Genomic DNA, 26210 nt, shown 5'->3' with positions numbered 1-26210 from the left:
TCTTCTGCTTGACCCTGTGCACCGGTCACAAGAAGGCTCACAATATCGGTGCACCCTGTGCACCGATATTGTGAGCCTTCTGTGGACCTTCTTTCATTTGTACATACCATCATCATCGTCCCGCGGCGCCGGCTCCGGCGCGCGCCTGGGTTCGTGATCGGATTAAAATGCTAGACAAGGCTTCGCTGTCCTTGCCATCACGACCTCGCCGTCTCGACCTAGCCTTCTTTTACAATATATACACTGTATATGCAGCACAAAGCACTGTGTCTTCTCTGCCCGTTCTTGTTCTCTTCGTGCGCTGTTGTCATTTAGACAGGTGCAACACACTAGGCAACCAGCTCTTCATGGGCGTGTCTCCTACCGAGTTGTTCGTGCGAGTATTGTTGCCAAGATGAATTGAGTCGCTACAGGCACAGTTTGCGTCAAACTCTTACAGATACCTGCCACACCTACTCGCTTGCACTACATCCACCGCGTACCAGGTTTCCTTAATGTAACAAGATTATTGGTCGTTCTCACTCCTACTGGTAGCATATCCACAAGTTCAGAATGATCACGAGTTAACAATTTAGATGCAAGAAGCTTGGGCTATAAACTTGTCACAAGGGATGTGCATAAGAACAGTTCGATAACTTTGCCCAGAATATAAAGGAAAGCGGTGATTCTAAAATTGAAAGCAGACAAACCAGAGTGAATGTTTAACCGGCGCGAGAATAGTGTCTTGTGAGCACCCGATGAGGAAACAACAGCTTAAAAATCAGGAAGTGCGAACCTGTGCAGTTATTTTGTTAAAGCAGGCAGACCAGAGACAGACCTGCCACGATGTTTTCACTCAAGCTATTCGTAGTCATTGCAAGATCAAGCAGTTTGAGTGTTCTGTGAGAGAGACTCAAAGGTGCCTCGAAGTTCTATATGATGGCACACGTGAGCGCCTCTTTCATTACTTACCTATTTGTACCGAGTTAAACTAACAAGCAGTGTTCAGGGTCACAGCATCTTTCGAGGTTGTCTTGTAAAATGAGCAGTGTTTTTGAAAACACTGAAGAGTAGGAAGTCGCTTCTATTTCGCCGACATCGAGAAACAGAAAGCTAAACTTACAAATACTTATGTAGGTGCCACGTTAATGAGCAATCGTTAGAAATCCGAGGTATTTGTTTACAGCTAGTGGCGATCTAGTCATCGCATTTAAACATTTCAAAATTGTGTTGAGAATTGGAAAGTGGGCAGTTAATGCCCTTTCTTCTGCAGCTGATATCTGCTTCATTAAAACTTCCTGCTGGGCGAGTTGGTATTTCATCTTGATGTAAGGGTTTTTTAGCGCAAACAAAGACAAGGACAGGAAAAGCGAGACGTGCACACGCAATAGGCTAGCGCTTGTGTCCGTACGTCTCGTCTTTCCTGTCCTTGTCAGTGTTTGTGCTCAAAAACCCCTACATCAAAATGCTATCTGCTTGGAGAACACGAGCCTTGTTTTGTTTGCCAGCAGCCTCTAAAGGCCAAAATGACTGCCTACTTTATTTTTCCTTTCATTTCACTCGGACGCCCCTGAACAGATTTGTTTCATGACCGGCACTGTGCTGAAGGCAACTGTTCTCTTGCCGTGAAGAACTTTGCGCCAATTTCACTTTATTTTTCTGCTGACAGATATTTCTCCGTTCTGAAAGAAAAACGACTTCACCATGGCGTAGCTTTTATTGCGATAGCAATACTGCGCTAGGTTTCGAGCCGTCGCGTATTCCCGGCGGTCGCCAAGCTTGACCTTGCAAAGCCAAGCCGAGCAACCGCTTCAGCCGAGCTCCGCCAGAAGGCGGCACCGTCGGCGCGCCGCGCTAAAGCCTCGCGCGCTGCAGCTGCGCCGCTGCCGCGACGAACAGGTGGTTCGCCGTTTCTTCGGCCTCGCCGTGACTGCTTTGCTATTCAAGCTGCTAAAGAGAGGTGTCGACCACAAGTTGCGGCAAAGAAGCGACACCGTGCACAAGAGATAGTGGAAGAACATGAAGAATGCAGTGCTAAGAGTCGTGCTCAAGATGAAGCTCGGCGACTACGTTCTAGCTCTCGGAGTGCTTCCACCTCGTGGGCTACTGATGAACACATAACTGCGCAGGAACGCCGCAATGCCACCAAACGAAGACAGCACGCTGAAGAATCGCCGGAAAAACAGTCGTAACCATTGTGTGCCATGTGTTACTCTATAGCCAAAATATCAAACGACACAAGCTACGCCACAAGCGAACACACAAGCTTAACCATATTTACCAGGCTTAACCAGCGCTAAGCCACTGCCAATTTTTTTTGTTTCGATGCATCGTATAGGGACAAAATTGTGTTTAGTTTTGGGTGAGTTGAACTTCTTAATTAGTGCCGCGCTTTACAACCAATCATTCAATTCCACATCGATTTCCTTTGAGGGTAGCGTTGAGGATACGCGCGTTCATTGCACTCTACAATTTTTTCGCACCCAAGCACCCAATGTCTTGCTTTTTGTACTAAAAATCCAGTACAAATATTATACGGGATACCATAGAGCAGTTTGTTGTAGGTAGTCGACCCGCATGAAAGCAGGTGGAGCTTTCATAGAAGACCACCGTGTACGAGTCGGTGGCCATTATCCATGAGAGAGAAAAAGAGACCCGGGTCTGGAAAAAGGCTGAAAGGTATACACAGTTACTTTTGAAAATAACAGAAAATAAAACTAAAAAGTACAATGCGCGCCTGAACCACATTTCTTACCATCGCACTCTGTAGCCGCATATGAGTACTCTAATCACTACTCTGCGCCGACAGTTTTTTTTTCAGATGGTATTGCAAGTGGTTATGAACAAAAAAGACATCTTTAAGAAAGTCTGACAGAAAATAACTAAAGGCGACAAATATAAACATCTGCCAACATTGCAAGCCAGTTGATTTGAAAGTAACACTTTCCTTATCACTCGAGTAATAATAATAATAATAATAATAATAATAATAATAATAATAATAATAATAATAATAATAATAATAATAATAATAATAATAATAATAATAATAATAATAATAATAATAATAATAATAATAATATTATTATTATTATTATTATTATTATTATTATTATTATTATTATTATTATTATTAATAATATAAAAATAATAATAGATTCTCAGTGCTACAACAGGCACAGCCATGTGATTCGACATGCGTAGCGACTACAAGCTGCTTAGTCGAATAGGGAGGATCATGTCAAAGGGTGATCAGCTTGAGTAACAAAAAGGTATCGCGCACTCACTTTCATACCAATTTCACAACTTAGAAACTTGCTTCCATGCTTCACTTCGCAAAAATGGAAATTGTGCAAACTTTTTTTACCTTTCTTTGCACAAGTGGACAAAGTTTACTTAAATTTACCAGGCCGGAAGGAGCCTCTCCTACGTCAAACCGTTTTGAAACTGCCAGCCCATGTAATAAGCGGTATATAATGATGACAGTCAGCCTTTCCTTGACAGCGTTTGCAGTACATGGAAGACCTGTAACAGATTTCAATAATTTCGCACAGGACTGGGCGATGACACTGTGTGGGTATACAGTAAACAAGAAATGCACAAAAAGTGATCCCTAACGACATGCCATCCGCTTTTTAGGTCCGGGCCATAGGAAAGAACTCCCGATAGACGGAGCACTGAACCTTGTCAACCTCGAGGCCACTTTGTCTAGTCTTTCGTGGAGTTCTGGCGCAAGTTTGACGGAGCTCTGTATCCACGATTCTATCGGTGTATAAAAAAAGAACGTATGGCAGTTGAGATCGAGAAAGGCCGAAGTGACACTGTGTTCTGTAAGCATATGCCAGTGGAAAGTACCCTTCTTTCCGTACTTATTTTATCAGTTCCGTTTTCGAAATGTCAAGATTTGCTGTCAGCGAGAAATGCACTCAGCAGCAGACGGCGCAAGCATCGTGTTAGGCGCCGAGCGAGGTAGACGGTGCCGACGGTGTAAACAGCAAGCCTCTTAGGCTTAACACCTGGAATTGCGACGCTGAATGGAGCCCGGCCGACTGCACGGTTTGACTGCGACCTCTGTTGAAATAGTTATGGTGAGCGGCACCATCTTCTTTTCATCCAGCGAGTTCGGCTTCAGACTAGGTTTGCAAAGACGCCTGAGCGAGTTACGGTAAGGACCATGCTGCACTGAGTGAAGCGCACGCTGCGTAGGGGCGGGGCAAAAGTTGACTTTTGCTTCGGTCTGACTCGACGTAATATTGTGCGCACCGGTACAAATTCTTGTCCGTGCTTTGTCGCGCTCCTGACCGGCGGAATATTTCTACTTGATATGGGAGCCCTTAACGATATGCTTGAAACCTAGTCCTGTGTCTTTCTGGGGTGAAAATATCATCGTAAGAGTTTTTGCATTTGTCTGTGCAGACGGAAAATCTCATTTATATCTTTTTCCGTTTTAATCCCGTCGAACCGGCAGATAAAGCGCATGAGAGTGCTACAGAACAAACGGTCATATTACAGCAGGTATACTGTTTTAAGGGCTCGTTGCTTTTGTCATTTGCATGATTATACGCCTGCGTTCGTACGACGCATCGTTAGGGCATTGTCAGTGAAGTACCTGCTTTAAAATTTGCCGAGCCCTGCTCGCGCGCTCTGTGCTAGCCTTCTAATATATCTGCATTGATGTTTGCTGTTGCCAGTGGAGATAGCGTTTCGGCATTTTTATTCAATAAACAATTTCAGGAGTAATTAACATTTTTGTTCCCATGCATACATACAATATCTGCAGTTATTTGCAACCTTCTGGCCTGATCGCCTAACTGGGTGCACGCAATGCTAGAACTTATTGTTTTGAACTGATCGCTTTCATTTAAGGTGCACTCCTTAGGGGGGAAATGTTTCTTTTGTATGCGTTACCCGAACTGCACTTTGTCTCACCAGATCGTTCTGAAGCGTGTTTTTGGGGCTTTCAATCAAAAACTGTCATGCACACGGGAGGTCGGAAATTCAATTAGCTCTTTAATTCCCATAGCTTAAAGTTGACTGCTGTGAAAAATTGCTTTTGTGATTTACACATCACAGTCTTGAATGAAAATTGCCAATGTCTTGGTTTTCTGTCAAACAAACTTGCATTTTTATGGACCTGCCCCTTCTTCACGCTCGCCCCATTTCTGTGTTGACTCATTGTGTTTGGGCATTAGGCGCTGATGCTTTCTTTCTGAAATGCAAGTTCATAGTCTCGAGCATAGCATTGGGAAACGAGTTTTAGCTATCAAATTGCTGTTGCGCCTCAGCAAAGAAAATTAGGAAGCGCTTCGTATGCATTTCTTACCTCATGCCACTTGTGCATTTGTGCGTGAACCGTCGTATTTTCTGTGCGGAATGTGTGAGATAGTTTTGAATGCCGAAGCGTGGTGGCTAAAATTTTCGCCATACAGCTTCATGCTCGCTTGGGCTTTTAGTATCTTTTTTTCACTTTCTGTATTCTTAATATTTTATTCTTGTATTGTTATTGCTGATTGGAATTCAAAGCAAATGTGTCTTTCATGGTCCAGAAACGTTATGCTGAGCCCGGCCCTGTACTTGTTCTGAGTGGCAGTCTTAGTTTTACTCCAAGAAACTCCAATTGCACGCTTGGGATTTACGTTGTCGTTCCCACTTCTACTCTCCTTCGGTGCGAGTGCGAAAGGATTTGCGTTGCCTCAAATTTGTCAGTACTTAAATAACTACATCACAGCTACGGACAGATTTCTTGCTAATTGTATTCCAAATTTACAAACTTCCAAATGTTTGCTTCATATTTTTTCTTTCAGTCATTTTTGTGATCTTAACATTTATGTTTTTGTTTAGTTGTCAATTATTTTATTGCACTAATTCAGTTTATGTAGGACATTTTGCAGTCCATACTGAACCCTGGCCAATCCCCCTTCGTGGTTATGTGCATTATATCAAGGCAGAAGAAGAAGAAGAAGAAGAACGTTCGGACACCAGCAGCTAATGTTTTAGCTTCACATTCGGTTCAGCAGAGTTGAACCCTTCTCATTTTTGTTTTGTTAAAGTATCTCGTACCGATTGCATCTCGCACCAGTATTTGTCAATGGCGGGGCCGCAGCGGTCATTGCGGAACCGAGGTGGCCTCAAAAAGCAGATATGTCAGTAGTTCTGTCCTCATAAGCGATGCTGCTTCGGCAGCTCGAAACTGCGCACTCGTTCGAAGAGATAACTGAATTAGGGATTGCACAGAGTAGCGACAGAACAACGAAGACAAAAGTCTGCATGGACAATTGTCCCATCTGCATCGAAAGTCATCACGCATTTCCTCGGTGTTTGTTGCGTTTAAAGAGAAAACTGCGGCAAAAATGCAATGCCTTAGCTTCTATTCAGCCGTTAGAAAACTCTCACCATTAAAGGCAGGCATATCATTTATGTCGCAATGCAACCGCAGCAGCGAAGTTTCCCTAGCCGTGGTGGGTGTGAACCAAACTGTAAAGCGGCCTGCTTTGTACCTTTATAGGGAACACGTCCAAACGCTCCGAAAACAGGAACCACGGCGCCGGTAGAATCCTATTTAGTCGCCATCGTGCTTAAGCGAAAGAGTAATTATGGGTACCAACGTTTACCTTCGTTTAACTTCGTTGATCTTGTTGGGCGGTTGCCTAAAACGTGTGTCCCCAAAGAGTTGAATGGGCCCCTTTCAAGATGACCAGTCAAAAAGGGAAGGTATGCTCCCCAAGCGGCTCCCGGAGCACTCGTCGCTGCGTACACGCGTATCAATGATTCTTCACGAGAAGGCACAATACATGCGCATACCTTGACAAACGTTTCGTTTCACAAGGAGTACGCACAACAGGTCGCTTCAACACATCGTTGAAGCGACCGCCCCGGGCGGTATATCCGTGTAGCCGTAGCATCCTGGCAAGCAGCATTTCATATGGCCGTTTTGCTTTTAGGCTAGTTAATTTGATTTCATGTTTGCTGAACTTAGCGTACAAAGACGAAGCACAAGAACAAGAAAGACGAAGCGCGAAGCACAAGAACACGACGGACGACAGGACGAAGCGAATAAGCGCTTCTTCCTTCTTGTTCTTCTGCTTGACCCTGTGCACCGGTCACAAGAAGGCTCACAATATCGGTGCACCCTGTGCACCGATATTGTGAGCCTTCTGTGGACCTTCTTTCATTTGTACATACCATCATCATCGTCCCGCGGCGCCGGCTCCGGCGCGCGCCTGGGTTCGTGATCGGATTAAAACGCTAGACAAGGCTTCGCTGTCCTTGCCATCACGACCTCGCCGTCTCGACCTAGCCTTCTTTTACAATATATACACTGTATATGCAGCACAAAGCACTGCGTCTTCTCTGCCCGTTCTTGTTCTCTTCGTGCGCTGTTGTCATTTAGACAGGTGCAACACACTAGGCAACCAGCTCTTCATGGGCGTGTCTCCTACCGAGTTGTTCGTGCGAGTATTGTTGCCAAGATGAATTGAGTCGCTACAGGCACAGTTTGCGTCAAACTCTTACAGATACCTGCCACACCTACTCGCTTGCACTACATCCACCGCGTACCAGGTTTCCTTAATGTAACAAGATTATTGGTCGTTCCCACTCCTACTGGTAGCATATCCACAAGTTCAGAATGATCACGAGTTAACAATTTAGATGCAAGAAGCTTGGGCTATAAACTTGTCACAAAGGATGTGCATAAGAACAGTTCGATAACTTTGCCCAGAATATAAAGGAAAGCGGTGATTCTAAAATTGAAAGCAGACAAACCAGAGTGAATGTTTAACCGGCGCGAGAATAGTGCCTTGTGAGCACCCGATGAGGAAACAACAGCTTAAAAATCAGGAAGTGCGAACCTGTGCAGTTATTTTGTTAAAGCAGGCAGACCAGAGACAGACCTGCCACGATGTTTTCACTCAAGCTATTCGTAGTCATTGCAAGATCAAGCAGTTTGAGTGTTCTGTGAGAGAGACTCAAAGGTGCCTCGAAGTTCTATATGATGGCACACGTGAGCGCCTCTTTCATTACTTACCTATTTGTACCGAGTTAAACTAACAAGCAGTGTTCAGGGTCACAGCATCTTTCGAGGTTGTCTTGTAAAATGAGCAGTGTTTTTGAAAACACTGAAGAGTAGGAAGTCGCTTCTATTTCGCCGACATCGAGAAACAGAAAGCTAAACTTACAAATACTTATGTAGGTGCCACGTTAATGAGCAATCGTTAGAAATCCGAGGTATTTGTTTACAGCTAGTGGCGATCTAGTCATCGCATTTAAACATTTCAAAATTGTGTTGAGAATTGGAAAGTAGGCAGTTAATGCCCTTTCTTCTGCAGCTGATATCTGCTTCATTAAAACTTCCTGCTGGGCGAGTTGGTATTTCATCTTGATGTAAGGGTTTTTTAGCGCAAACAAAGACAAGGACAGGAAAAGCGAGACGTGCACACGCAATAGGCTAGCGCTTGTGTCCGTACGTCTCGTCTTTCCTGTCCTTGTCTTTGTTTGTGCTCAAAAACCCCTACATCAAAATGCTATCTGCTTGGAGAACACGAGCCTTGTTTTGTTTGCCAGCAGCCTCTAAAGGCCAAAATGACTGCCTACTTTATTTTTCCTTTCATTTCACTCGGACGCCCCTGAACAGATTTGTTTCATGACCGGCACTGTGCTGAAGGCAACTGTTCTCTTGCCGTGAAGAACTTTGCGCCAATTTCACTTTATTTTTCTGCTGACAGATATTTCTCCGTTCTGAAAGTAAAACGACTTCACCATGGCGTAGCTTTTATTGCGATAGCAATACTGCGCTAGGTTTCGAGCCGTCGCGTATTCCCGGCGGTCGCCAAGCTTGACCTTGCAAAGCCAAGCCGAGCAACCGCTTCAGCCGAGCTCCGCCAGAAGGCGGCACCGTCGGCGCGCCGCGCTAAAGCCTCGCGCGCTGCAGCTGCGCCGCTGCCGCGACGAACAGGTGGTTCGCCGTTTCTTCGGCCTCGCCGTGACTGCTTTGCTATTCAAGCTGCTAAAGAGAGGTGTCGACCACAAGTTGCGGCAAAGAAGCGACACCGTGCACAAGAGATAGTGGAAGAACATGAAGAATGCAGTGCTAAGAGTCGTGCTCAAGATGAAGCTCGGCGACTACGTTCTAGCTCTCGGAGTGCTTCCACCTCGTGGGCTACTGATGAACACATAACTGCGCAGGAACGCCGCAATGCCACCAAACGAAGACAGCACGCTGAAGAATCGCCGGAAAAACAGTCGTAACCATTGTGTGCCATGTGTTACTCTATAGCCAAAATATCAAACGACACAAGCTACGCCACAAGCGAACATACAAGCTTAACCATATTTACCAGGCTTAACCAGCGCTAAGCCACTGCCAATTTTTTTTGTTTCGATGCATCGTATAGGGACAAAATTGTGTTTAGTTTTGGGTGAGTTGAACTTCTTAATTAGGGCCGCGCTTTACAACCAATCATTCAATTCCACATCGATTTCCTTTGAGGGTAGCGTTGAGGATACGCGCGTTCATTGCACTCTACAATTTTTTCGCACCCAAGCACCCAATGTCTTGCTTTTTGCACTAAAAATCCAGTACAAATATTATACGGGATACCATAGAGCAGTTTGTTGTAGGTAGTCGACCCGCATGAAAGCAGGTGGAGCTTTCATAGAAGACCACCGTGTACGAGTCGGTGGCCATTATCCATGAGAGAGAAAAAGAGACCCGGGTCTGGAAAAAGGCTGAAAGGTATACACAGTTACTTTTGAAAATAACAGAAAATAAAACTAAAAAGTACAATGCGCGCCTGAACCACATTTCTTACCATCGCACTCTGTAGCCGCATATGAGTACTCTAATCACTACTCTGCGCCGACAGTTTTTTTTTCAGATGGTATTGCAAGTGGTTATGAACAAAAAAGACATCTTTAAGAAAGTCTGACAGAAAATAACTAAAGGCGACAAATATAAACATCTGCCAACATTGCAAGCCAGTTGATTTGAAAGTAACACTTTCCTTATCACTCGAGTAATAATAATAATAATAATCAATCAATCAATCAATCAATCAATCAATCTTTATTTAATGTGCGCAGGAACAACCATGTGGTCTTTGTGCTGCAGCACAAAAAAAAAAAATGAAAAAGCACAAACATGTTTACACACACAGAGAGAACACAAAAAAAAAAGAAATAAATAATACATGAAATGAAACTGAGACGAAAAGTATCACGGAAAGTAAGCAAACAATGAGTAGCATCACTTATATACACAGTGAGAGAATTTTTTAGCACACCAGGAAATAAAGAAAAAAAAAAAAAAAGAACGGTAGGTAGAAGAGAGAAAAAAACAACAACAGATAACTGACATTGATTATAGTAATATAGAAATATACATAAAATAAACAACCATTCCAGGCGCAACAAGTGCATGGTACTTAAAACACAGGCTAGAAATACAGAATAATACAATAAAGAAGTAAAATTGAACAAGGGACAGTAAGATTCGAATATAAAGTTTAAAGTTGAAAAATAAGTAAGAAACGGATAAAAAGTAGTTCAGGATACAGACAGCATTGAACAGGAGAAAAAGCAAAAAGTGAAGTAAATACAATTTAAGGCTAGAAAGTGGGAGTTATATGTGATAAAGTACTATTTAGAATACAACGCTACGAACATCCAATGTAAATGAACAGAGCGAGTTTTGGAAGATGTCAAGGTGAGGACAAAAAGAGTTAAATAACCACTGCATCCTGTCCAGAGGGGAGTGGGAATGAAGAGGAGAAACCTGAAATGGTCTGAATTCCCTCATGCTCTTTCACGGAACGCGCAGTAGGATGTACTCTAAGAGCTGAGGGCACATAATGTGGCCATGAAGGAGTTTGTACAGAAATATGATATCAAGTCTGATACGACGGCAGTGAAGGGAAGGAAGATTCAGTTGGGCACTCCTGGTGGAGCGAGAGGGGGAAGTTGCGAAAGGAAAGCGATAATGAAATATCCGTAAAAATTTTTTTTGTACTCTGTCAACCTTGTCCAAGTTCGATTTGCAAGTGCCATTCCAAACAACCGACGCATACTCCAAGACCGGGAGGCATATGGACAGGTACAGTTTTAGGAACGGAAGTGGAGTATGGAACTCTCTCGAAAGTCTGCAAACGAATCCGAGTGTGCGCATAGCCCGCTGAGCAATGCGTTTAGTGTGAGAGGAGAAGCTGAGGGTGCGGTCAAAAAGTACACCAAGGTCATTAATTTCATCAACCCTATCCAACAGCACAGAATTGACAGAATAATGGTAGAGAAAGCTATGTGTTTTACGAGTAAAGGATACAACCCTAGTTTTGGAAGAATTGAGGGTAAGTCGATTCATCGCACACCAATCAGAAAAAGCAGATATGTCCGATTGGAACAACACGCAATCTTGAAAAGAATGTATTACCTTGAATATTTTTATATCATCAGCATAAAGAAGAAACGAGGAGTTCTTTATCGCCGAGGAAACATCATTAATAAAAACGGAGAAGAGAAGCGGGCCTAGTACTGAACCTTGAGGAACTCCACTCGTTGCAGGGTAAACGAAAGAAGTCTGTCCATTGACACTGACAAAGCAGAAGCGATCAAGGAGATAGTTGCGTAGGAGGGCTACGAGAGAGACTTCAACGCCAGAGAGTAGAAGTTTTTCAAGAAGTAGTGAGTGAGTAACAACGTCGAAAGCTTTGCTCATATCACAGTACACAGTGTCAACCTGACCCCTCTGAAGGACTGCTGCAGAGGCATACGTCATAAACGTGACTAGGTTGGTAGAAGTAGAGCGACCCGACATGAAGCCATGTTGATTCGGTACTATGATATGTTTGAGATGGAAGGAAAGTACGCTGTGCAAAGCTAATTCGAAAAGCTTAGAGGTTGCACATAGAAGAGAAATCGGACGATAATTGGAAACATCAGATTTGTTTCCAGACTTGAAGACAGGAAACACGCGTGCCATTTTCCACACGCGAGGAAAGGCAGCATTTTTTAAACAGTTATTAAATATGGCAGTCAGTACTGGTACGAAGATATAACTGAAGGCTTTTATTATGGCAGCTGGAATGCCATCAGGTCCAGGAGACAAAGATGGTCTCAGACAGATGGTCTCAGACGCTTAAGACTCTAATAATAATAATAATAATAATAATAATAATAATAATAATAATAATAATAATAATAATAATAATAATAATAATAATAATAATAATAATAATAATAATATTATTATTATTATTATTATTATTATTATTATTATTATTATTATTATTATTATTATTATTAATATTATTATTAATAATATAAAAATAATAATAGATTCTCAGTGCTACAACAGGCACAGCCATGTGATTCGACATGCGTAGCGACTACAAGCTGCTTAGTCGAATAGGGAGGATCATGTCAAAGGGTGATCAGCTTGAGTAACAAAAAGGTATCGCGCACTCACTTTCATACCAATTTCACAACTTAGAAACTTGCTTCTATGCTTCACTTCGCAAAAATGGAAATTGTGCAAACTTTTTTTACCTTTCTTTGCACAAGTGGACAAAGTTTACTTAAATTTACCAGGCCGGAAGGAGCCTCTCCTACGTCAAACCGTTTTGAAACTGCCAGCCCATGTAATAAGCGGTATATAATGATGACAGTCAGCCTTTCCTTGACAGCGTTTGCAGTACATGGAAGACCTGTAACAGATTTCAATAATTTCGCACAGGACTGGGCGATGACACTGTGTGGGTATACAGTAAACAAGAAATGCACAAAAAGTGATCCCTAACGACATGCCATCCGCTTTTTAGGTCCGGGCCATAGGAAAGAACTCCCGATAGACGGAGCACTGAACCTTGTCAACCTCGAGGCCACTTTGTCTAGTCTTTCGTGGAGTTCTGGCGCAAGTTTGACGGAGCTCTGTATCCACGATTCTATCGGTGTATAAAAAAAGAACGTATGGCAGTTGAGATCGAGAAAGGCCGAAGTGACACTGTGTTCTGTAAGCATATGCCAGTGGAAAGTACCCTTCTTTCCGTACTTATTTTATCAGTTCCGTTTTCGAAATGTCAAGATTTGCTGTCAGCGAGAAATGCACTCAGCAGCAGACGGCGCAAGCATCGTGTTAGGCGCCGAGCGAGGTAGACGGTGCCGACGGTGTAAACAGCAAGCCTCTTAGGCTTAACACCTGGAATTGCGACGCTGAATGGAGCCCGGCCGACTGCACGGTTTGACTGCGACCTCTGTTGAAATAGTTATGGTGAGCGGCACCACCTTCTTTTCATCCAGCGAGTTCGGCTTGAGACTAGGAGTGCAAAGACGCCTGAGCGAGTTACGGTAAGGACCATGCTGCACTGAGTGAAGCCGACGCTGCGTACGGGCGGGGCAAAAGTTGACTTTTGCTTCGGTCTGACCCGACGTAATATTGTGCGCACCGGTACAAATTCTTGTCCGTGCTTTGTCGCGATCCTGACCGGCGGAATATTTCTACTTGATATGGGAGCCCTTAACGATATGCTTGAAACCTAGTCCTGTGTCTTTCTGGGGTGAAAATATCATCGTAAGAGTTTTTGCATTTGTCTGTGTAGACGGAAAATCTCATTTATATCTTTTTCCGTTTTAATCGCGTCGAACCGGCAGATAAAGCGCATGAGAGTGCTACAGAACAAATTGTCATATTACAGCAGGTATACTGTTTTAAGGGCTCGTTGCTTTTGTCATTTGCATGATTATACGCCTGCGTTCGTACGACGCATCGTTAGGGCATTGTCATTGAAGTACCTGCGTTAAATTTTGCCGAGCCCTGCTCTCGTGCTCTGAGCTAGCCTTCTAATATATCTGCATTGATGTTTGCTGTTTCCGGTGGAGCTAGCGTTTCGGCATTTTTATTCAATAAACAATTTCAGGAGTAATTAACATTTTTGTTCTCATGCATACATACAATATCTGCAGTTATTTTCAACCTTCTGGCCTGATCGCCTAACTGGGTGCACGCAATGCTAGAACTTATTGTTTTGAACTGATCGCTTTACTTTAAGGTGCCCTCCTTAGGGGGGAAATGTTTCTTCTGTATGCGTTACCCGAACTGCACTTTGTCTCACCAGATCATTCTGAAGCGTGTTTTTGGGGCTTTCAATCAAAAACTGTCATGCACACGGGAGGACGGAAATTCAATTAGCTCTTTAATTCCCATAGCTTAAAGTTGACTGCTGTGAAAAATTTCTTTTGTGATTTACACATCACTGTATTGAATGAAAATTACCAATGTCTTGGTTTTCTGTCAAACAAACTTGCATTTTTATGGACCTGCCCCTTCTTCACGCTCGCCCATTTCTGTGTTGACTCATTGTGTTTGGGCATTAGGCGCTGATGCTTTCTTTCTGAAATGCAAGTTCATAGTCTCGAGCATAGCATTGGGAAACGAGGGTAAGCTATCAAATTGTTGTTGCGCCTTAGCAAAGGAAAATTAGGAAGCATTTCGTATACATTGCTTACCTCATGCCACTTGTGCATTTGTGCGTGAACCGTCGTATTTTCTGTGCGGAATGTATGAGATAGTTTTGAATGCCGAAGCGTGGTGGCAAAAATTTTCGCCATAAAGCTTCATGCTCGCATGGGCTTTTAGTACCTTTTTTTTTACTTTCTGCATTCTTATTATTTTATTCTTGTATTGTTATTGCTGATTGGAATTCAAAGCAAATGTGTCTTTCATTGGTCCAGAAACGTTATGCTGAGCCCGGCCCTGTACTTATTCTGTGTGGTAGTTTTAGTTTTACATTTTCTGTAAACCCATGTCTAAATAAAAGCGCTTTTTACATAGTTTCTAAGGTTACTTCCTCTGTTCCTTGTACGGTTTGTTTAATTTTTTACAGCTGGAGAGTGAGCACAGTAGAGCGGAATCGAAGGTAAATGTGGGATGTTTAGACTGCAGCCATTGCCACTGCTGTTAAGTACGATTGAGTTTCGTAATTAAAAAGTGTAAACTGCCGCCACGGGCTTCGTTTTGTCCCCCCGCTGAATATGGTGATAGGCTGCGCGTAGCTGCGACGTCGTGGGTATGTACAACACCTTTCAGAAGGATGTAAAGGCAGCGATTCGGTTAGCTTTTCTTTTGACGTCTTCGCTCTGTTCCTTGCACCACTGCCCCTTAAAAATATTGCCAAGATATTTATGAAGTTGATACACCGCACCATTTAGGTCCTTTTGCGCATACAGGCTTACCAAATAGCGCAGTTCCGCTTATAATTTATGAACACAGTGAGAACGCCAAAGGTCAAGCGCATCGGATCGCTGGCTTTACCTATCTCAGAAAGCATGTAGGCAAAATTTACCTAACCTGGGCAGTAGGCGCTTTTTGACGTTAAATCTAACAAACCAAACTAAATAGCAGTTAATTGAGATATAGATCACGTGATATTTGACCGTTGAAAGCATCAAAAAAGCATTATCGGACAATGTATATACACTTTCAAATGAAATGCTGTCAACAGGCGCCGAGGTTTTAACAAGATCCAAGTACAGGAAAAAAAAGAAAATACATATAATGTCAAGAAGAACAAATATTCGAACTTCCCAGTTAAAAAATAAAAATAAAAGACATGATTAGGGTAGCACGAAAATTCCCAGTAATTTTGTGGATTAGGCCTTACAGTGAGCGAGAAAAATTATATTCATTTTACTGGTAATAGAAAAATGTTCAATTTTTTTGTGCAAATGTAAGCTAAAAATTGTTGGCTGTTTAAGTTGTGAACTGGTTTTGTTTGGTTTGTAGAGTTTAGCGTTCCAAACCGACCTAGGATATTAGAAACGCCGTAGTGTAGGACTCAGGAAATTTCGACACCTTCTGGGGTTCTTTAATGAGCACATAGATAAGACAGAAAATAACGCAACTCTTTTTCGCCTCCATTTTAAGTCAGTCACCGACGCCTGATCGAACCCGAATTCTCAGGTACAGTTGTCGGGCATCTAAACCACTGAAATGCCACGGCGGGTGAAGTTGTTAACTTCCGGAAAGATAAATATAGGTGGGTGAAACTTTGATGATGAGATTAAACAGGAGTTAAATCCTAGGGTTGGTCCGGCTCTTGATGCTGGGTAGTGGCCAATAGTACATGACGTTTACCGATCTTTAGAGCCCACTCTACCATCCGCCTTTGAGGGGCCGGTTCGTAGCTGGGGACCATGGTCTCCCAACCCTCTATGTTCGTGAAGCTCCAGCAAGATCTGGTTCGTAATGGATCTGTGGATAAGGGCGAACAAAGCTGCTGAAGGGAATGTGCGAGCCTAGAGCTGTCTTCAGGTAGTTTGTTCCTTCGAGAAAGATATGTGTGTGTGTGGGGCGGGAGGGTGGGGGGTATAGACGAGCCTTAGCTCTCTGTGGTGAAGCGTTATGTCATGAGGTGACTAGCCGGTCTAGCGCTCACCTGGTCTGCGGTGTGCCCTGCTCGGCTGATGTACACTGGAACAAGAGAGTGGGCGCTTCGTTGCCGGGGTTTTCTGCGTGGGCTGGCACCGAAACTATTTCAATGGGTCTGGGATCAGTGTAGAGGAAGCTGATAAATTTTATGGAGGCAGAATGAATCTGCCCGCTTGAAAAATTGTGATTGTGGTTTTAGAATCGCTCAGAATGATCATAGGCAGCGGAGGAAGAAATGGGAAGCCCTACGGATGCTTCTTCGGCTGCGAGTGAGGTTGTTGTCTAGATCGAACAGGAGGCTAAGTTTGAGGTTATGTGATGCAAAGCTTATAGCGGAGTCCAAATTGTGGCTGTACTTTGCCATGGTCACGTAGAATGTGTCTTTGTCGTTTGCATGAGCTATATGTAATCCTTGGCACGAGCGTCGCATCTGGCCTGGTTGTGAACTGGGTTTGCGTTTTTCGGCAAGGGGATAACTACGAGTTTGTCTCTGATGTGCTGAAATGGCGTGGACGTGTTGGGGGTGGACCTGTTGACTGAATCATTAGAGAAGCGAGAATGTACCTACCTCTACTTATGGAGAAAATCTATCTGAGCGCGCGGTGAGCTTCAGTTCTTGTTGTTGTTTTGTACTCCCATGCGGAGAAGATGCGTGGTGGGAGCTCATTACGGAGAGTTTTAAGGCTGTCTTGAATCCTGCCGTATTAATGCATCTACCTTCTCCTCCTCCGTCTTTTTGAAGTAGAAGTAGTGAAAGGAGTAAATTATTCGACTACTCCCGAAAGACTGAACCAGCTGCCTCAAGTCATGTTCACGCATGCCTCGGTGATTGTTATCTATTTTAATCTGTCGAATAGTAAGTTGTGATTGTTAGTTTGGAGGTAGTCTCTATGTTTCGTCCATTTTTCTGTTGAACATGCCAAGTATGCGCATCTCCTGAACCTCCGGCACAGGTATACCATATACCTCGACATGTACCAAGGGCTTTCCTGTTGTGGCTCGGGTTGGTGTAGTGAGTAGCAAGAGCTCAGACTTGACAGCGGAGTACGCGAGCCCTATAGAGGCTGCGCACTCCACTACTGCGCTCATGACTGCTTGAAGGGTTTATTTCATGGTCCCGGCATTGCCCATGGCGGTATATAATGCAATGTCGTCTCCATTAATGGAGTGGGAAAGGTATGGAATGCGCTACAGCTTGCGAGCCATGGGAATGGGATAGATTTTGAAGAGTGAGGGGAGATAAGAGTGACCGCTGGTGTGTCCCCCTGCTGCCCAGAAAGAAGCAGGTGGACTCCATGGGGCCGAGTTTGATTTCCGCTCTGCGATCTCGTAGGAAAGTTGCTATGTAGAAATGTGTTCGAATCTCGACTCCCAGATTGGATAAGACGTGCAGTATTACAGTCAAACACTGAGCTAGTTGGTCACACATCTCTTGGAAGAAGGCAGCAGAGCAGGTAACAGTCCTTGTGTGTGTGTGTGCTTCTTATGGTTTGTGTTGTTACCTGCTCTGCTGCCTTCTTGTAAGAGACGTCCAGTATGGTTGTGTTTTACATTGGCAAACGCCTTGGTTAGGTCTAAGGCTATAGCAGTGCTTGCAATTTCTCGGAAGTGGGATTCCTTGCGAGATTTTAAGCATTACGTTTGTGTAGATAGATGGCTTCGGAATCCCAGCATTGTGTAAGCAAAGAGCTCTTTCGTTTGCGTGTAATTTCGCAATATGTATGAAATTACGTGCCCAAATAGCTTTCCAAAGGATGAAGTGATCATGATCACCAGCCTGACAATACCACAATACTCACTGCAGGGCGAAGGCCTCTCCCATATTTCTCCAAATAACCCGGTTCTTTTCTAGCTGCATCAACTTGACCACTACGAACTTCTTAATCTCATTCGCCCACTGTTACGTTTCGCCACCGACAAGCTGACGCGGCTACCGCGGCTACCGCGTAGCAACAGGCAAAGCAGCGAGCGTTTCGGCCATTTCGACGCCGCCCGGTCGGCCGCCCAACGCTTCCTCCCGCGAGCGCGTCTCGGCCTGCCCGTGCCACGCGCCACGTGTGGGTATGTGTAAGTTTGCAAACGATGGCCAAGCCCGACGCTCGAGAGGGAGAGCGTCGCCCTCGCCCGTCTGCGGGAGGTGGAGGAGATCTCTCTCGCACCACCGACTATTGACTCATCTCGCCTAGTTGGGACATGCGGACTCTCCCTTTCTCTCTGAATTGGCAAGCCTATAGAAAGCAGCGGCAGACTCTGCTGAGACAGACACTACTTTAGAGGCGTCGCCGAGGTGACCTACACAGCAGGTGTGTGTGTGTGTCTGTATTTTCTCCGGGTTAGCTCCTCTGCCCGTTCCTTCATGATGTTGCAGTAAATGTTTCGTTAGAAGACGCCTCGTCTTTGCTGGGACCGTTGATGCCGTCCGCCGAGCCAGGGAGCCGCCAGGCCAACGCTACCGATGGAGCCGCGAGCCGCACGTAACAACTGGCGTCAGCGGTTGGATCAGCTATGCACGACCCAAAGGTAATAACTGGTAGGCAGCGGTGGGACGACCAAGCCATAAACATGGTCGGTGGGATGACCAAGCCGTAACCGTGGTCGATGGGACGACTCTAAATTAATGCATGCACACTTTATCTTCTACTGTTACATTCGCAGTCGTAACTGGGTCGTCTTAAGCGAATGTTCGCATCATTAGATTTTCACAAGGATTGTTTGTAAAATCATCTCACCTTATCTGGAGAGGTAACTGATAGCACCGGTACCATTAGGTTAAAGTTTTTTTGGTGAAATTATTTTCACATTTTTACATTCAATTGCGTTATGGAAAATTTCTGCAGGATGGAAGACATCAGTCTCCATTTGGGAGTAGCAAACAGTTTCTTGAACAAAGAAGACAAAGCATCAAAATGTGTTTACAGGAGTTCTTGCTAGTTGAAAACTGTTGGAAGCGTTTGGGATGAGTTAGCTGCATAAGAAATTCAGTCGTCATATTTGACATTTACTGAAATTAGGGTGACAAAAAAGATTTTTAGCTATTTCAGTTCCCACAATGGTCATTAAATCAGAATTCTGCTGATAAACTCTCAGTAGGCTGAAAGCAGTTTTCTAATCCAAATATATAAATTTTGAAATCCGCATATCGAAGCCATAAATATTCATCTATAACTTGATTTTACTATGAAACACCACTTGAATCAAGGGAAAGAAAATAACACGCACAATTATCATTGCCCAGAATACTACTGCCACATTGGACAGTTTTCGTAGAAAATAGCCCTCTGCAATAGATAATAAAACATTCAAAGCGATAAAGCAGTACTTTTGTGTGTAGCATATGGGGACTGCAGGTGCTCATCCCGAGAATGCAATATCTAATAAGATAGAAATAGACGACTCCCGCTGGGTAGGTATTCTCAAATAATTAATCACTATCTACCACGTTTCCCCAGCAAAAATCTAGTTAATGCTTACCCCTTAAAAATAATGAACTGCTGTTGAGAAATATAAAGAATAAAAAGAGCGATTCACCTCCAGGTGAGGGTAACAAAGCGAGTTATGGCAAGAAAACAGATAATCCTAAATAGAGAGCGTAGAAAGAAAACATAATAAAACGGAGAATAAAGGAATATTTATGCGAAATAAAAAATAAATGGGCACAGGCAGGGCACTTAATATGAAAGCCGGACAATTGATGATTGTTAGGGATAACAGACTGGATTTCAAGAGACAGCAAGAGTAGGAGAGAGTTTAGAAGTTAGGTTTGTGGTCAAGGTACAGGTACAAGATCTGCTTAATAAGAGGTACATAAGAGAAGACTGCCCAGCGGAGGGCATGGTCAGGTTGATGATGATGACTAAGCAAATCACTTGTCAACCTGGACCTCTCTGCAATTTCAAGCGATTATATTGTGGAGATATTGCCTGTCCAATCGGTACTCTCTCACAGCGTTTGCACCTTTGCCGTTTAGTGAAGCTTTTTCCTGAAAACTACACAGCAAGTAGCTGCGATGATGAAGACGAGGGTTTTGGTCAAATAAATTCTGATTTGGCAGTGGCAATAAGAGCTCCATACTCCAAAGTGTCTGCCGGGCTTATTGCAGCAAGGCAGCGCTTACAGTACCAGTTTTCAAATCATATTGCTCTTAACTCAGATTCAAGGCAACAAACTCAAATGTAGCTTAAAGATAACGAGACCTGACTTTTTGGGTCAGGAGTTTAAAACGTTTTTGTGGCTGATGGAGCGCACACAATACCATAGATCATACATTGCCAGGTAGTGTGTATGGTCAATGTTATTTAATAATCAGTTTAGTACCAGTAGTTGTTTGTCTAGAAACGAAAAACTCGTGGAGATTTTGAGGACTAATGTCGCAGACGCGAACAAACATCCGATCTCACAGTCTGTCATGCCTGTTGGATGAAGAAACAGTTAAAAGACGCGCTGGGCGGGCGATCTGGGCGTTAGTTTTTTAGTTCACTGTCAAACATTTCCGGTGTTTCTGCTAGAGAAACGTTGACTTTAATGATTATTCAAGCAGACGGAACACCTTCAAGAAACCGCACAATCTACCCACTCACTTGCCCAGCTGTCGGTTACTTCACAGACCGATTGGGGCGCAACCCAATTTTTAGGCTGCTCAGCCAGCCTTTACAAAACCATTGTGGTAGTTTAAGATGGTGAAATCAAGTACCGCTTGGGAAAGACCTCGTTTTGCTTAGTTTACCTTGGCTCTTTTAGTAAACGCGCAGGCGATTAACTTTAAGCGCAAATATCGAAGGTTAATGACCGAGATCAAAGGTTGAATTTCGAACCTTTTCATACACCTTAAAGTTTTCCGAGTTACCCTATGAAGTAGTGCTATCGCATCAAAACGACTCATACGTACAGGACACAAATTTAAGCTAAATGCAATCACTTCAGGCGACAGCAACATTAATTACTTCACTTTAAGCCTTCGTTATAACAAGCTACACTGCAAGCAATGTTTTCTCTTGAAGAGGTATGTACCTTGTACATGGAATTTTTTCAAAGTCCGGCCCCCAAATTCTCAGATTCTATAAGGAACCGCGGCTGTTCTCGAACTGGCGACGTAGCACAGTCTGAAGCGCGTTTTTATCAACATCTCCGTACTGCGTGCCTTATTGTAATTTAGACAATCTGTTGTCAAATGAAACAGTTATATGTGCAACATAAACAAAAATAATGCTTCAAATTTATGTTACGCGTCTTTCAAGACGCTTTCATTCCTGACTGCCGCGGAAACAAATGTTCATAATTATTAATCGCTGCTGGTATGCATGTGTATTTTGCGTCATTTCCGCCACAATCGATGTTGATGAGTGATTCTTTTAATGTTCCAGATGCGATGGCGCCGACGATACGAGGTGCTGCTCAGCATTCTCTCCCTGATCAGGGTGAATACCCTAAATGCGGCGGGGTTGGAGTTGTTTGCGCGTAATCTAAAAGACATTGAAGACAAAAAACGATCGGGAAAGAAATAAAACGTCAGCGGAAATCCGGAGTCCAAGACAATTGATACATTGAAAAAAAAAAAAAAAGCAATGACATTAGTTCAAAATAAAGGTCTGGAAACATTAGTATCTTATTCATCAGTACGCAATTGCCCGCTGTTGTAGTCGAAGATGGTCTCCAGAATAAAAACAATAATGATACATGCAGTATCCACTAAATGGCGCTGCGTTTGTTTGAGAAAGGGAGCCTTAAAATAATACAATCGCCCCCCTTTCTGGTCGTCTATTCCACTCAATTCCACTCATCAACAGACTTACCCCAACATAATTACTATGAAAATTGGCCGAGAAAAACACAGATCACGCATTTAGGGAATTGAAAGCTAAGTGAAACTGGAGGTTGTACCATTTCCGAAGGAACTTATAGGGTAGCTGTCTCGAGAAAAACCTCTACTCTGACCTAGGCAAGGATTATGCAGTCAGAGATAAAAAAATGTGGTGTTTAATGTAGGTAGAGTAGGATGTACGAAATATTTTGTGTACGAATAGTTCACTCACACGGCGATAGGTACGGCGTTACATGGCGCGAGTATGTACTGCGCGTTTAATGTGCGATATGATCGGCTGGGCCTGTAGCAACGACGTCCCTTGCATTCTTGCTGCGCAAGGTTACAAGGTTCGAACCCACTTTGCTCGGGCATTGTTTTCGTGAGCTCGGCAGAGGCTTCACACAAGATTTGTTGTTCGGTTTGACCGTGTTTGATGGTCGTTCAGTGCTAAACGAGATTTTTCGCTGTGCTCTGGGCAATCACAATTCGTCACCGTTACGATGGCCTGTGGGGAGAACTTATAACTTTCCTTCCTTTAACAACGTTACGGCCATGGGCTGCCTGAAGGTGTATGGCTGTGATGCTGCAGGCAACCACCATCTTGGATCTTTTAGATTGGCTAGCAAGAAAACGTAGGAATGTCAGTAGGTCCGCAGTATAGCAGGCAACAGGATTCCTATTAAGAGAGCTTGAATGCATTTGGATGCCGCCAAACAAACCTTTCAACAGCGGTCGCCTGCTAAAATGGTAGAAAGTGGCGAAAACATTTAGCACACTGCATGAAATTGACAGCCTGAGTATTGCTGCAGCTGCTGCTGCGACACTAGACGCGTCGGTTTCAATGTTTATTTTTATTTTCTGTTATGCCGCGTTGCCTGATTAGTTCGCTCGACACTACGCTCACGAACCTAATCCGCACTCGTCCACATCGCGTTGTGCAGGGCGTATTTACCTACGGTAAATGAAGGATTGGCCCTGAATAAAGTCCGTGAAGTCATCGACGTTCACTCTACAGAGCGAGATTGTGCCATGCAGTTTTAAAAGAGGTTCGATTGACTTGGCGGTAATATATTGCTCTCAAGAATTCTGAATTGGACGAGTTGGTGCATTTGCATTTTAGGAAACGTAGCGCAAAGAAGGACAAGGACAAAATGAGGATGTCACGAAATCGGCGCACATTTTCATCAAGCCGGTACGGCGCGAGGCCAGCGCGGCGTCGCGTGCAAAAGCATAAGGAGAAAAGCCTCCTTCCCCGCGCGGGAGAGCGCGTAGTTTTGTACGCGTTGCCGTCAACCTCTTTCCCATTGCCCGGGGAGGACGGTGGTTCATCGGACTGGAATACGCCAGAAAATTCCAGAATCTTCTATGGGACCTAGCCAATGACGCCGCGAGGCTCGACGGGAGGAGAAGAGAGAGCTATAACCAGCGAAGCTAAGTGTGTGCGCGCGCTAGCTTTGACGCGTGCTAACAAACAGACGCGGCGCGCCCTATTTAAAGCGACCGCGCCGCTTGTTGAGTCAGTAAGTTCGTCAGTGTTTTGCGACGTGCTCGCCTGTGCTTCGGCTGGACTCCCGGGGATCACCCGCTGCTGGCAAGCCCACGGACTTTCAAGGGAGCGGCGCTCGTCTCGTATGGCGGCCACATCGTGACTGTTGAGGCGTCAGACTGCAACAGTGCCCGGTGAACAATTTGGTGTTTGTTTATGTAACTCTCTCGTGTTTCATCCGTTGTAAAGCCTCTGTGGTATTGAATCATTCTGTGGTTGCATGCTTAGCGTTTGTATTCTGTGAACCTCTCGTCTGTGCATTTCAAATGATCCTGTGTATTCATTTGTATCGTCTCTTGCTGTGCATAAATTGTGTTTTGTTTGTTACTTCTGACTCCGATCCTTACTCTGGTTTGGACCGGCGACAGCTGGGCACCAAACGACCACCCCCTTCTGTCACTACAAGGTAGTTGAATTCCGGCTGAGCTTGCCACGCAGGTCGAGGGCATCTCCTTTGCGACCGGAACAACTACCCCCACTCACTCTAAGGGTGTCTGGGAGTGTGCGCACCGTTAAGGGCGCATCGTTAATAATACCCCATAATTATTAACGGGTGACAATTATTCTGACGTCCGCGACAGGACGTTTGGTGCACTCAGGCTCAGAGGACGGAGAAAGAGTTGGAAGAGTTTACGAAGAGGTTGTAAACAGTGTAGCAGCAGAGCGATAGCGAGAGGTAGTGCCGCGCGGAAGCGTTTAGGCGAAGTTCGCTAAGCAGTGTTTAGGCTACACCCAGACGGTTCGCGCTTCAGATATGAATCTGAATGAGCTGATTGAGGCTGGCACCCAGCTGGGGTTGTCCGGTGCTGAACTGCGCAAATGGGTTAGCCAGAGAGAAAAAGAGGAAAGAAAGAGAGAAGAAAAAGAACGAGAGAGGGCTCGAAACGAGCGGGAAGAGGAATTTCAGCGAGAAAAGGAATTACTTATTTTGGAACTTCAGCTCCAAAACTCAGGGAACAACAACGGTTTAGCTGAAGTGCATAGCCCCAGTGAAGGACATAGCGGCTTGCGGATAGACGCAAGTAAATTGATCCCGAAGTACGACGAGACAAGAGATGATCTCGACGCATTCCTCTTGCGCTTCGAAAGGATCGCCATAAATGCAAATTGGACAGACAGTGAATGTGCTACCATCTTGAGCACTTGCCTTAGTGGCGAAGCATTAAGCGTATTTGGAAGACTTCCTCCTGAGGATGCAGGCAGCTATAACAAAGTGAAAGCTGCATTAATTAAAAGGTTTAGATTTACAGCGGATGGATTTCGTGAGAAGTTCAGGACAGGAAAACCTATGTATGGTGAAACGGCAACGCAGTATGTTGCGCGATTGAGCCATTATTTTGACCGCTGGACTGAACTCTCAAAAATTAAACTAGAGTATGGCGCACTTCGCGAACTCCTAATTAAAGAGCAATTCCTGGGCAGCTGTCACCCTGGTCTGTCGCTTTATTTAAAAGAAAGAAAAGCGAATAACCTGAAAGAAATGATGGAACTTGCGGACCAATTCCTAGAAGCCCAGGGAGGCGAAAATTTGAGCAAGATTGTAAATTCTGAAGCCCCTCAAAAGCCCAAATTCCGACAGACACAACTTATCGTAAAGTCAACCCCGAGGTGCTATCTCTGCGGACAACTAGGCCACATCGCACCTAACTGCCGCAAACTCGCAACCAACAATCCATCCTCGTGTTGGAAATGCGGACAGAAGGGCCACAAAGCAATGTCGTGTCCCGACGGTGACAAGGCAGCTCCGCAGGCGGCATGCGCGAGCACCCCGTCAGAGTCGGAATGTCGCCTGGAGGAAGATGCCGATGGCTTTGTTGAGCTTAAGAACGGCAGGAAAGTCCGCGTGGTGCACGACCTAGAGGAGGAGGAAGCAGAGAAGGTGGTTAATCGGAAGAAGGACAAGAAAATCCGGATGGTGAACGCCGTAGTACATGCACAACCTGGATCTGCGGTGAATCGGATGCCGGTTTCGAGGGGAAAGATAAAAGGAAAATCAGTTTCTGTGCTACGAGATACAGGTACCAGTGCCGTAATTATTAAACGCAGTTTGATTCATGAGAATGATCTGACTGGCGAGAAATGCCCTGTGAGGCTAATTGACGGCTCAGTTCAATTGCTCCCTGAGGCAAAATTGGAAGTGCAGACGCCATACTATTCTGGAAAACTGACAGCCCTGTGCATGGAACGCCCTATCTACGATTTGGTGTTGGGAAATATCAAGGGCGCAACATTTCCCGAGGATCCTGATCAAAGTCCCGCGCCTGTGCGCTGCAAGGAATCTAAAAAGAAAAAGGCAAGGCGAGGAAAGCAAGGCTATGAGAAGCCGGAAGAAAAGCCTCGAGACAAGAATAAAGAAAAGGAAGCCTCTCAGGAGGAAACCGAAAAGAAAGGGACGGCTCAGGAAATTAAGTCAGGAATGCCTAGGCCGTCGTTGATGCAGGTAGCCCAAGTGTTTTTCCTACTTATGGGGG

Source organism: Amblyomma maculatum, chromosome 1, assembly GCF_055883805.1.
Source record: "Amblyomma maculatum isolate TAMU_Amacu chromosome 1, ASM5588380v1, whole genome shotgun sequence".
NCBI lineage: Eukaryota > Metazoa > Arthropoda > Arachnida > Ixodida > Ixodidae > Amblyomma > Amblyomma maculatum.
The sequence above is the reverse complement of the archived record's forward strand: the minus strand, read 5'-3'. Positions refer to the sequence as shown.